The sequence below is a fragment of the Canis lupus genome, chromosome 5 (genome assembly GCF_003254725.2).
Source record: "Canis lupus dingo isolate Sandy chromosome 5, ASM325472v2, whole genome shotgun sequence".
Lineage (NCBI taxonomy): Eukaryota > Metazoa > Chordata > Mammalia > Carnivora > Canidae > Canis > Canis lupus.
This window is the reverse complement of record NC_064247.1, coordinates 38,826,629-38,839,825: the sequence shown is the minus strand read 5'-3', so window position 1 is coordinate 38,839,825 and position 13,197 is coordinate 38,826,629. Positions and strand designations below refer to the sequence as shown.

Genomic DNA, 13,197 nt, shown 5'->3' with positions numbered 1-13,197 from the left:
GCATTGTCATGAAAACAAAAGAGGGGGTGTCAAAAGAAGTAAAACTCTAGGAACTCAGAGGAAGATAATTTTAATCTGTGCTCTGAGTTTTTCCCTGTTTGGTGCTGCCTTGACCTTGCTTTCATTTGGCTTTGTTACTATGTGTCTCAACTATAAATCCTTGAGGATGGTAATTTCAGCTCCAAGCAGGCTCTTAGCAACACAATTCCTGAACACCTCTGGCAAGCCTCTGATTAAGGGTGAACTCTAATCATGAGTTCCTTATCCATTAATCCGTTATTTATTGGGCTTGGTTTGCATCCTGCAGAGAAAATTATACTAGATGAGCAACACATTAAACCATAAAGTGTGGATCTGACTTTTTTCCTTTTTTTTTCTTCTGGTAGCCACAGCCCAGAAAAGGGTGATAGAGGAGCATTTTGCTTTCTCCTGGCTTTGAGGTCATGAAGAGGGGTGAGGGCTGTGGACATCTTAAATACGGGTAACAGATGAGCCCAGGAAATGTTAATTACTGAGGTAGAGGGGTAGAAGAAAGAGAGAAATGGGACCCAGGCCAAATCTCCTTAACCATTTGCATATTCTAATTTTAGGTTGCCTACAGTGGATATTTATGCATGTATTTAGAGATGGGAAAAAGATTTTTCTTTCTGGCTGTGGAACTTATACCTTGTTGGGAAAATATATACAGACTTGCCCCCCACCTCCCCAGAGAGCAGAATCCCAACAGTGAACTGGTTGTTATTTATGGGCAGAGAGATAAATGAGATAGGTTTAAAATGTCCAGGGATCTAAGAGAGGAAACTTACTATCACTGTTTGGAATTTCTCTGTTGACCTTAGCATGCTGGTTTTGGTGATGAGAGTTTAGAAATTTACAATGTTAAGTGACCTCTATGCTAGATGACTTTATTTTGTAGTTGAAATGGCTTAAAATGGCATCAGACTAGCAGCTCTCTATGGATCTCTTCCAGCTTGCCACTAAACTCTTCTCGAAGACAGACTGAGATTAAAGCTAAACCTGATGAACATCCCAAAGCCTGAACAGGGAGTGAGGTGGATGGGGCCTAAGGGAGAAAAGCCAACCGGGCTTTCCCTCCTGGCTAGCTCAGACTTTACCTCATTGTGAGTAATAGTCCCATTGAAACAAAGGTAGGGAGATATTTCATATCTCACCCCATACTCTGAGCCTGGGGAGGCATCTATTTACTATACAGGTTTAACCTTTGGCAATTCGTAAGAAGTAACTTTGAGGGGAAAAAGGGAAAAAAACAGCAGGGCAGAAGGCAGGTCAGAGGGTCTGGCTGTGGTGGGTGATAAGTCCCCAAGTGCGCTGTAGGGGAGCCATGGAGCAGTGCATGCTGGGTTGTGGGGTCCCAGTACTTGATACTTTGAAGCTTTGGAGTATCAGGCAGGAGGGGTGCAGAGACAACTCCCATCTTGGTCACCAGGACTGTATTAGCTGACTGAATTTCCCACTAAGTTGGGCCAAGAGCTGTATGGGTAAGCCTGCCCTCCAGCTGAGGATTTGAGAAAGGGTTCCACTAGCTAGGGTAGGCAGTGACTGGGACCTTGACCAGTGAAAAATTCTCCTCCCTTCTAGACCTAGTGTCTTGAAAAAACCAAAATCTCAAACCTGTATTCTCATTCAAACACGCATCCAAAGAAAATAACTCCATGTAGGGAGCTATAAAAAAAAAAAAATACCGTTGGAGTTGACCAAGGCTCGTGGCTTTAAATACCATCTAGATTTTTAAAAAAGATTTCATTTATTTATTCATGAGAGACACACACACAGAGGGAGGGAGAGAGAGAGAGGGAGGCAGAGACACAGGCAGAGGGAGAAGCAGGCTCCATGCAGGGAGCCTGCTGTGGGACTTGATCCCGGGACTCCAGGATCACGCCCTGGGCCTAAGGCAGGCACTATACCGCTGAACCACCCAGGGATCCCCCCATCTAGATATTGATGACTTCCAAATTTGTATGTTCAAGTTTTTCTCCCAAACTCTAGGCTTATATAATCCAATGCCCCATTCAGCATCTCCACTTAAATGTCTAATAGATGTGCACAATTCATCATGTCCAAAACTGAACTCCTAATAGCCCCCTTCCTGAAAGCTGGCTTGAGGTACAGCCTTCCTCTTCTCAGTTGATGAGAGATCTGTTCTTTCGGTTGTTCGGGTCCCAAATCTCAGAGCTATACTATTCCTGTCTCACTCGTGACATCAAATCCCTTAGGAAATACAGTTGCCTCTACCCTCAAAGCAGACCCAGAAACTACTGCTACCACTCTGGGGCCAGCATCTTTATCTGATGCCCAGATTATTACAATGCCTCTTGCCTACTTTATTTATTTATTATATAGTTTTTAATTTATTTAGAGAGCACGAGTGGAGGGAGGAGTAGAGAAAGAATCTTAAGCAGCTCCACACTCAGCATGGAGCCCAACATGGGGCTCAGTCTCACCACCCGGAGATCATGACCTGAGCCAAAATCAAGAGTTGGACACTTAACCAATGGAGCCACCCAGGCACTGCTTGCTGATTTTAATCACAGTAGCCAGAAGAATCACTTAAAAACTGAAGTTAGTGGTGCCTGGCTGGCTCAGTCAGTGGAGTGTGCGATTCTTGATCTTGGAGTTGTAAGCTTGAAACCTACTGGATGTAGAGATCACTTAAAAATTAAATCTTTAAAAAAAAAAACAACCCAAAACTGAAAAGATGACACTCCATTCCTCAGCTCAAAACTCTTCGATGATCCTTCTGAGTATTCCCAGTAAAAGCCCATATCTTTCCAAAGGCGTAAGAGGCCCTTACATAATCAGGGCACTTCACCTCTCCTGCATTCTCTTTGACCTTATTTTCTACTTTTTCCTTTCTTATTGTGATTCAAGAATTTTCTTCTTTTTTTTCATATGAAGACAACATCAAGACATTCTCTGCAAGAGAACTTGTCAGTAACATTTGCCCATGTCTCCTTCTTGAAAAAGGTTATGTAAATGTACTGCATTCATCTCTGAGAAGATGCAAAAAGAAGCCTTGAGACTATATAACATCTTGATGGAAAAGAATGAATGGCTGTGATAAGCATTTACAACACATAAACATGAATTCAAGTTTGGTAAGTTGTTTAATCTGGTTTCGAAACTAAATTAAAATGTCAAAAATTATTCTTAGAGGAGAAGTATTTAACATAAAAGCAATATTTAGTTATAATGATATGGGCCTAAAATTCTAGACTTTACTATGTACAGCAACTAAAAAGAGGGAGTAGGCAATAGGTAGGTGTGTATTTTTTTTTTTTTAAGTGCTAGATTTCAGGGCACCTGGGTGGTTCAGTTAAGCATCTGCCTTTGGCTCAGGTCGTGACCCCCAGGTCTGGGATGAAGTCCCGCATTGGGCTCCCTACTCAGTGGGGAGTCTACTTCTCCCTCTCCCTCTGCCATTCCCCCTGCTTGCATTCTCATTCTCACTCTCTCTTAAATAAACAATATCGTTTTAAAAAATAAAATAAAAAATAAAAATGCTAAATTTTATCATAAAAAAGTGCTTATCTGAAATAGGGAATGCTCAAAAATACCACTCCTTTCCTGACACTGTATTTAAAGAAAAAGAGTTTAAACATAATTTTGCCAAATATAAAGCTAGCTGCCATTCATACGAAAAACTGTATATATTGAAAATATGTAGCCACAGACAGAAGACAAAGAAAACAAAACCAATAAAGAAGCTTATGACCAGAAATCACATAATAACAGCAATGGTAATGAGTAATAATAATAGACATGATATATTATAATTTACTATGTGTCAGGACCTAGGCTGAGAAATTTGCAAGCATAATCTCTATCCTTATGTGTTGACATTATCATTATTATTAATTATTATTATTATTTTGTTAATGAGGAATCTGAGGCTTAAAGAGATCCTAGTGAATAGGAATTTAATATATGGTAAAGGTGACCTTTGAAAACATTACGAAAAGTACAAATCATTGATTATAGGTTCATCGGGAAATTCATTAACGATTTTTGAACAAACAGAGTTTGCTACAGGAAACAAGTTTTGAATGGATTTGGGTTTGATAAAATGCACACAGGCACAAACTAAAAGGAGACAGGAGCAAGAACATCAGTTAGGTTGTTTTTACTTGAAAGTCACAAGCTCCCTGACTCACGGTGGCTTGAGATAAGAAGGTGCTCACCTAAGTCCCACTGTCTATCCTGCCACAGCTCCAAGCATCCTGTTTATTCAGAGTTGCTTCCAGAAACAATCAAGAACGAGGCAGCAAGCATGGCAGAAGAGGACTCCTCCACGTGGGCGTTTCCTTTCTTTTTTATAGCAGGTGACTCTTTCCCAGAAGCCCCCAGGATAGCCTCTGTCTTCTCTCATTGGCCAGGAGTGGGTCACATGACCACTCTAGCTGCAAGGGAAGCTGGGAGCGTGAGGGATTAACTCAAGTCTGAGCATCTCCGGTGCATGATCTAGTGCAGGATGCCGGCTTGGACCTCCTGGCTTCCTCCAGTCCATTCAATGGTGAGGATACTTGTTATAGCCCCTGAAAGGGAGCCTCAGAGTCCTTAGCACCAAGGTGAACAATGGTGATTTTTTTTAATTTTTATTTTTTAAAGACAATTCACGAGAGACACACAGAGAGAGGCAGAGACACAGGCAGAGGGAGAAGCAGGCTCCATGCCGGGAGCCCGATGTGGGACTTGATCCCAGGGCTCAGGATCACACCCTGAGCCAAAGGAAGACACTCAACTGCTGAGCCACCCACGTGCCCCTGACCAGTGGTGATTTTGAAGGTAAAACCCAGCCCCTGATCTGGGATGGAAATGGACAGTGATGGAGATAGTGAAATATTCCTTAAAAAACTGAAATATTATGTGAAACCTTGTCAGGGGGTTGAGACATATTCCCATTTATGTCGTCAAAAAGTCAATTTCCTAAAAATGTTTAGTTAGCCATTTCAGATGATGTAGTTATTTCTCAACCGTTTGAAACTCATGTCCCCGTTTGATAGATGTATGATTTTTTTTTTCCAACCGCCGCACTTCCCCGATTCGGATAAATCCTTGCAACTTAAAATCAATCAGAGGCAGTTGATAGTTTTCATGGTCCTACTGAGGAATAATATTTGGTTGAGTTTCAGTTTCTGCAGCTTGTAAGACAAAGTCAATACACAGTTTCAGCTATAAATCATTTTCAAATTATAAGTAATTTGAAGAGTACATCAACCACTGCTCAAAAATAAATCAACCGGGGTGTGCATACATGTGCATACACGCATGCATGCATTCAACCATTCGAGATGGGAGCTGAAGCATTGTTATTTTAATGTCGTGTTACCTGTAATTGCCCATGGCATCACATGGGGATTTTATGAGGGACCAGCAATAGGAAAAGACTAAGCGTCCAGTTGCTTAGTACTTCAATTCTTGAACCTGAGACTCCCAGACAAGTTTGAATGGGGAAGTTAAGTCCTGATGTTTGGAAGCTCACTGGCTAACGTTGACAAGAATCTCTAGGGTACAAGAGTAGCCCCATAACTAGTGCTCCTGAAGGCAATGGGGAGAAAGCCTGGTGTCCTGACCCACAGTGGGCAATGTGGACTCACTTCACTGGGGGAGGTCATGCCAGGAGGCTAGGAGAAGCAAACCAGTCATCCCACAGCCTCCCAGTGTTCACACATCCTGCTGATGGAGCAGGATTGTCCCCTTCTGTCAACATAGGGTAGTAAGAATGCTTGCTCAGTAGAGTGGCTGAGTGCCGGTCTTGCTTAGAGGAAATCTCTGGTGGAATAAGTTCTCCCTTAGCATTGCCCAGTGAAGGGGGTAAGGAAAAATCCACATTCCCCATAGGTCGTTTTTTCCCTGCTGCCCGAATGGCAATGTCTCAAAGGTGAGAAACGTCCATGCTATCTGTAGCATTAGAGCTGAAAGAACCTTGACGCCGTGTTGCTCAAATCCATCATGGTGCTGTAGACGATGAAACCAATGTCCAGAGAGTTTCCAGGAGCTGCCTGAGGCCACCAAGCAAGAGGAAGGCCTCAAGACCAGGGCTCTTCTCAGTAGAAGCTATCTTACTGAGATAGCTTACCACGACTTTCAGGCAGGGCAGGTGTAGTGGGGAAGATTCCCTCCCTCTGAGTTATGGGTAAGGGGATTTTTCACAGGCTACTGGCGTCTGTTGATTCTTTACTCTTTTGTCTCTGGAGAGGTAAAGTGACTTTACATAATCAGTGAGTTTGAAACAACAGCAACAACAGCAACAATAAAATTGGCAGAGAGCCAGAGTTCTTCATGCCTTGGTCTTATCTGAGCATGCGCCATTACCAACGTGCAGGGTGGGGAGTGGGAAGGCTGGTCCAGTCCTTCTGCTTCATTCCCAGCTTGGCCAGCAGGCCTGCTGGGCTCTCACACCAAGTACTGGGCTCCAGTCTGGTCTCTACCAATAATCACAGTGAGATTTCAGTGCTCAGATTCACTCTCTGCTCTGTTTCTCAGCTTACTGAGTACTGATGTGGGAAGAGGGCATTAAGATAGAGGAGGTCCCTTTAAAGATGCCTTGAGCAGGGGTTCCTGGGCTGGGGCTGGGTGGCATAGTTGGTTAGGTATTAGGCTCTTGGTTTCAGCTCAGGTGCTAGTCTCATGGGTCATGGGATGGAGACCCCCACAGGGCTCTAAGCTCAGTGTGGAGTATGCTTGGGACTCTCCCACTCCCTCTGCCCTTCCCCTGCACTTGAAAACTCACTCTTTCTGTCTAAAATAAATAAACCTTTGGGGCACCTGGGTGGCTCAGTGGTAGAGCATCTGCCTTTGGCTCAGGTCATGATCCTGGGTCCTGGGATCCAGTTCCTCACTGGGGTCCCCACAGGGAGCCTGCTTCTCCCTCTGCCTATGTCTCTCTCTCTCCTTCTGTGTCACTCATGAATAAATAAATAAAAATCTTAAAGTAAAATAAAATAAAAATGCCTGAAGGAGGACAACCCACAGCTTTTGTGACGTTGTTTTGAGTCTAAGTTGAATTCAAATAATGGAATTATTACATTAATGAGATTATTACATCTCATTCTGATGTATTTGCTGGAAAAGAGGGTGGCCTTTTTCCCTGTGACCCAGGTCATTAAAAGACTGGGAAATGAGGCTGGAAGCCTTGCGTCCCATCCTCCTGACATTAAGGCAGCCTGAGGTCTAGAGCACATGGGCATTACCCACATTCTCTCTCCTCCATCGAGTGATGAGCTGCTCTTAGGACAAAGTGGCCCCCATATCTCTTGGAGGACTGTTTCCAGTTGCTTTCTGGCTTTGTCCAGAAATCCTGGCCCTATTATCATGAAACATTTATTTTGGCTGAACTGGGGATTTAGGACTCAGGTTCTATTTGGGGTGGGGGGTGAGGTCGGCCAGAACGTCTCACCCATCCTCATTTTCCTTTAGTCTCGGATGCCAGTGAGACCTGGAGAAGTCCCTGCCCCTTCGTTATTTGGCCAGGCTGTAGGAAGGAACGACAGCCCTAGAGAGGGAATTTACAGAAACTGGTCAGTGAAGCCGGATTGGCAGCAGGGACAGCGTTCCTGGGGCAGGGCTGGTCCCCAGCATTGATATGAAGGACCATGTTGTTCCCAGCCCAGCCAGTGGGACCCCCAGATCCCTGGATTTACTACTACAAGGAGGTCAGTGGTGGTGCTTGGGTGGATGTAGGGGTGCAGGGTGAGGGCCTTAGGCAGCAGCATGTGAGTGGCCATTTGTTCACTCATTCATTCATCCCACAGATGCTCATCGAGGACCAGAGCTGTCTCTAGAGGCCCAGGAGCAGGGGACAGGCAGACGAGATCCATCTGTCCATAGAATCATAGAATTGACAGGAACAAAAAATATATGAGCAAACAACATGATTATGAGATCAGAGGGTGATTTTTAATGCCAGCGCCCCAGGAAAGCACTTCAACTATTTGGGGAGGGAAATCCTGGCTGGTACAGAAAGTGGGGTCTCAGTGCCCCAAATCTGGTCTAAGTATAGATCTGACTTCTCCTGCACCCAGAGGCTTGGGAGGGGGCGGGTCCCCATCTATGGGTTTCCGTAGCATTGCACTTGTGTGTTTCTTTTGTGGAAGTCCATTCGTTCTTTTTTTTTTTTTTTAACCTCTTGCATTTGTTTGGTTTTTATTTTTGTGCTTTTTTTTTTTTTTTTCCTTTCACTTTACCTCCTCTCCCCCCACCTCCCGGATCTCTGCCCCATTTATACTTTCTGGGAGTCAGTTGGCACTTAATGAGTGTCCTTGAAGAATTCTAGCTGAGTCTTGGTTCTCAGGTCGGGTGGTAGGAGATGCCTGGGCTCAGCCTCTTGTTTTTCTTCCCCGTGTTGAAGCATCTTGGACTCCAGGCCAGTCTGGCTGTCTGGGTTGGCAAATGTCTCAACCCGCTGTGGCCTCTGCAGGCCTGCTGCTGGCTGAAGCCAACATCAGCTCTGTTCCATTTTTTCCTCATGTTTGTCTGAGTGGCTACGGTGAGAAAGATGCCTGGTACGGGGGGAAGGTGGGCAGAGGAAGCCCAGGTCCCCCAGACACGCCACCAGACCTCCTGTGCTCCCTCCACTGTCACAGGGCTCCATGGGAGAGTCACATGCAGGTGTCCCCCTGAGGACCCTCATGACCGTTGTCACCCACCAGCCTGCTTCATGCACCCTGTAGGCCCTTGAGTCTGCTGGAGGGTCCCTCCGAGTGGGAGTGCTCACCCTCTGTCTTGTGCAGCCTGCTTATTTTACAGAGGGGAGTGGAGCTGTGCCCCGAGTCCCCTAGCACAGAGCCACAGATCACAGTGGGGAAGGAGGTGTCTGCCTTTTGCTCCATGGTTTTCTGGGGCTTTCCACCCTGCTCCCTGCCACTGAGACTTACTCTCACCCAGAGCTCGGGGACATCTGTCACAGCCCATGTAATGCCTGGATGGCCTGGTCATCCCCAGTCTGCTGCTAATGCAATGTGTGGCCTCGGTCAAGTTTGCTTTAGAAGATTCTCCTCCAGGGACACCTGGTTGGCTCAGTAGCTGAGCATCTGCCTTTGGCTCAGATCATGATCCTGGAGTCCTAGGATTGAGTCCTGCATTGGGATGCCCCCCTCCTCCACTGCCCCAGGGAGCCTGCTTCTCCCTCTGCCTATGTCTCTGCCTCTCTTTGTGTCTCTCATGAATAAAAAAATAAAATCTTAAAAAAAAAATTAGAAGATTGTCCTCCTCCACTGGCCAAGAGACCCGCTTCCAATGCCCCCTTTCCCAACAGCTGCCAACTGTTGTTCCCGGGTGGTCCCCAACTGGGAGAGCTCCATCAGCACAGAGATCTCCTGAGTTCAATCCATCATTCTGTGGCCACAGACGGGGGAACAGAGCCCAAGAATTTACATTCGAAGTCGCAGAGCCAGTAACAGAAGACGCACCAGGCAGGATTTGAAATCTGAGAAACAAAAGGTAGGAGGAGCCTTCTGTCTTTTAGGCATTCAGGCTTTGGCCTTGGCCTCAGACCCCTTGTCTATTGGAAAGGGCTGCCTGGACTTGGTGGTTCTCAAAACCAGTGACTCTGGAAGTCACATAGATACTCTGCTGAAACTCATCTACATGGCTTGGTTGCTCTTTGGGAGAAGGAGAAGCAATATGGGGGAGAATTGCTGAGCCCCAAAACTGCTCATAAAAATGTGTATTTTATTGTCTCATTCTGTATCAGGTGACTCTCGAAGTGTTGCTGTGATATGGACTCTACCTCCTTCTTCTTCCCATGTTGTGGGAGAATGAGAAAGTGGAGACCCAACAAATACGGGAAAGGGGGTCAGACCCCCACCGTGGCCCCAATACCCTACCTCTCAGGCTCAGTGTGTTTAACCCCACTGGGTCCCAGTGTCCTCCTCCAGATGTGTGGGGATGAGGTCCCTCCCAGTCCTGTGATTTTTTTTTTAAGGTTTTATTTATTTATTCATGAGAGACAGAGAGAAAGAAGCAGAGACACAGGCAGAGGGAGAAGCAGGCTCCCTGCAGGGGAACCTGATGCAGGACTCGATCCCAGGACCATAGGATCACAACCTGAGCCGAAAGCAGACACTCAACCACTGAGCCTCCCAGGGGTCCTCAGTCCTGTAATTTCTGAGTGCTATTGCTATTGCTTTATCCCAACAGAATGGGACAGATTGGCCATTGCTCTTCAGAAAGGGGACCTCGAACCCCTGTTTGCCTTCACAGGAGAAGCTGAAACACCCGTGCTAAGATAACAAAGTCCACTTTGGATTTAAACTGCACCTCCTCGCAAATGGCCTTGCCGCACCGGGTGCAGGGGCGACAGCAATGGTCTGCACCCCTTAGTTAAAGTGATTCTTTGCCTTCCTTTGACAAGGCACAGGCCGCAGGAGAGGAAGGCAAAGCCCAAATCTGGCTACATTTCTTTGGCAGAGTCAGGAGGTAAACAGTCCCCTAATTTATAGCAGCCCATTACTCAACACCTTGGATTCATTGTAGGGAACTTGCTCCGATGGAAACACAATGCCAGGCCTGCTCTTCCCACCCCCACCCGCTTCCCACATCTGCTTATAATATTCACTTCTAAGCACATAAAACCCATTAATGTCGCTAGGAGTTGGCTTGTTTTTTAATCAAGATAAATATAGACAACTTCAGGACAATTAAAAAGGTACTGGGCAAAAATGGCTTCCACAGATAAAATTTATTAATAGCGGACTGTAAGCAGAGCCGATCTATATTACTATCATATTCTTCAACGACCGACCCTATAAATGCTTGCTTTAGTGTTTTTCTAATGTTGTTAATTTATCTATGGCTGTCACTCCGGGGCTGTTAACTTTGAACAAATGACTGGTATTAATCACGAAGGGCCATTAGATGCCAAGGCCCAGTGTTAAATCATCTCTGGAGTGGCACGTGTAAGCATCCGCAAAGTAAATTTTACAAACTACATCGGCGATTGGAGTTTGCCACTACCAGGGGGACCTGACCCTTTGGGTGTTGGGAACATCGTGAAACCTGGAACAGGCTGGTGGGGTCAGGGGTGACATGGGCAAAGCTTTGGAAGGGAGCAGAACAAGGCAAAATGTCTTAGCCTGGTCCTTGCTGACTCACTGGCTGGGACACTCTGGTGTGAAAGGTGAATTCTTTAGGAAGAAGTCCCCTGATGCAGGGGGAAATGCAGAAGCCAGGGGCCTGTCTGAAGGGCACTGCATACACCAGACAGCAGCAGGCTGTTGCTGCAAGGGAGCATGAGCTTGGTGGTCCAAGTAGGAACTTGAAGCCTGCATTTTTGTAGGTCAGTTCTCAACATTGAAAATACTGGCTGGTGGGACGCCTGGGTGGCTCAGCTTTTTAGCATCTGCGTTCAGCTCAGGTCATGATCCTGGGGTCCTGGGATTGAGTCCTCTTTCTCTCTGTCTCTGGGGTCCTGTGTTTCTGCCTCTGTGTGTCTCTCATGAATAAATAAATAAAATCTTAAAAAAAAAAAACTGCTGACTGGTTTCAGACTTGAGAAAACAGAACACCTTGTGAGCCTGAAAAACTTGTTAGGGGACAGCTAGCTTGACTTATGACCTCTGACCTTACTTGCTTAGAGTTCAGGAGGGATAGCTTTTGACTCAGAGGAAAATTCTTTCAAACTGTAACTTATAGATGTTGTCAAGAGGTGGCTAAAGCCAGTGAGCTGTTGTAGGTAGGGACCTGGGGTAGTAGATACATTCTGAGTGTCTGTTCAGACCAATGAATGAGTACGGATTTGATCGCTCTGAGCTTCAGGATCAGAAAACTTAGCAGTTTATTTAGGAACTAGGGTAATCCAACTCCACACATACCATGCACACACCTCTGACACACACATTCACACATACACTAATATGACCTTTGCTGCTGGAATTCTAGGCTGTTCTCTGAACTACAATTGCAATGTACGTAGCTCTGACTGTGTAAATATTGGATGCCTGGATGGGTTCGCTAAATTTGTGTTAAGAGCAAATGTAAACAGATTCTTCAGTTAATTAAAAAAAGGATTCAGTATAAGGCTGTAAAGATATATATGTATATGTATCTCATATATACAGCTGACCCTTGAATAACACAGGTTTGCACTGTGTGGGTTCATGGATTTTTTTTCAATAAGTATGGGGGGATCCCTGGGTGGCGCAGCGGTTTGGCACCTGCCTTTGGCCCAGGGCGCGATCCTGGAGACCTGGGATCAAATCCCACGTCAGGCTCCCAGGGCATGGAGCCTGCTTCCCCCTCTGCCTATGTCTCTGCCTCTCTCTCTGTGTGACTATCATAAATAAATAAAAATTCAATAAGTATGGTACAGTACTGTAAGTGTATTTTTTCTTCTTTATAATTTTCTTTTATTTTTTAAAGATTTTATTCATTTATTCATGAGAGACACACAGAGAGAGAGGCAGAGACACAGGCAGAGGGAGAAGCAGGCTTCATGCAGGGAGCCCAATGTGGGACTCGATCTCGGGACTCCAGGATCACCCTGAGCCAAAGGCAGGGGCTAAACCACTGAGCCACCCAGGGATCCCCTCTTTATGATTTTCTTAATAATTTCTTTTCTCTAGCTTCCTTTATTATAACATTACAGTATATAATACATATAACATGAATATATGTATTACTCAACTGTTTATGTTATTGGTAAAGCTTCTTTTTTTTTTAAAGGTTTTAATTTATTTATTCATGAGAGAAACACAGAGAGAGGCAGATACACAGGCAGAGGGAGAAGCAGGCTCCCTGCGGGGAGCCCAATGCAGGACTTGATCCCAGGATCCAGGAGCATGCCCTGAGCCGAAGGCAGATGCTCAACCATTGAGCTACCCAGGTGCCGCTATTGGTAAACCTTCTGACCAACAGCAGGCTATTAGTAGTTAATTTGAGGGAAAATCAAAGTTAACATGTGGATTTTTGACAGTGCAGGGTGTGGGGGTCCATGCCCCTAATCCTCATGTTGTTCAAGGGTCAACTGTACAATACACTATTTATCTGTATGTATATTTAGAGCCTTGCATTGTCTCCTTGGAATCAATGTATATAAATTATGAACTGTATTACTCATATAAGTAGTTGCCTCTATAAAATAATAATATTATATATCTAATCATATGTAACACATTTGGATATATATGTGTTACATATCTATACACATATTTGTATCCTGATATTTCCCTAGAATTTATC

At 45.1% G+C, this 13,197-nt stretch overlaps 1 long non-coding RNA gene across 1 annotated transcript; it reads left to right on the top strand.

Annotated features, from left to right (window-relative positions):
* The first annotated feature begins 4,662 nt into the window (after positions 1 to 4,662).
* On the top strand, positions 4,663 to 12,325 carry LOC118354790 (uncharacterized). The gene is made up of 2 exons (XR_004815910.2): positions 4,663 to 4,803; positions 9,275 to 12,325. It is a non-coding gene; the product is annotated as an uncharacterized LOC118354790 (long non-coding RNA).
* Positions 12,326 to 13,197: the final 872 nt, after the last annotated feature.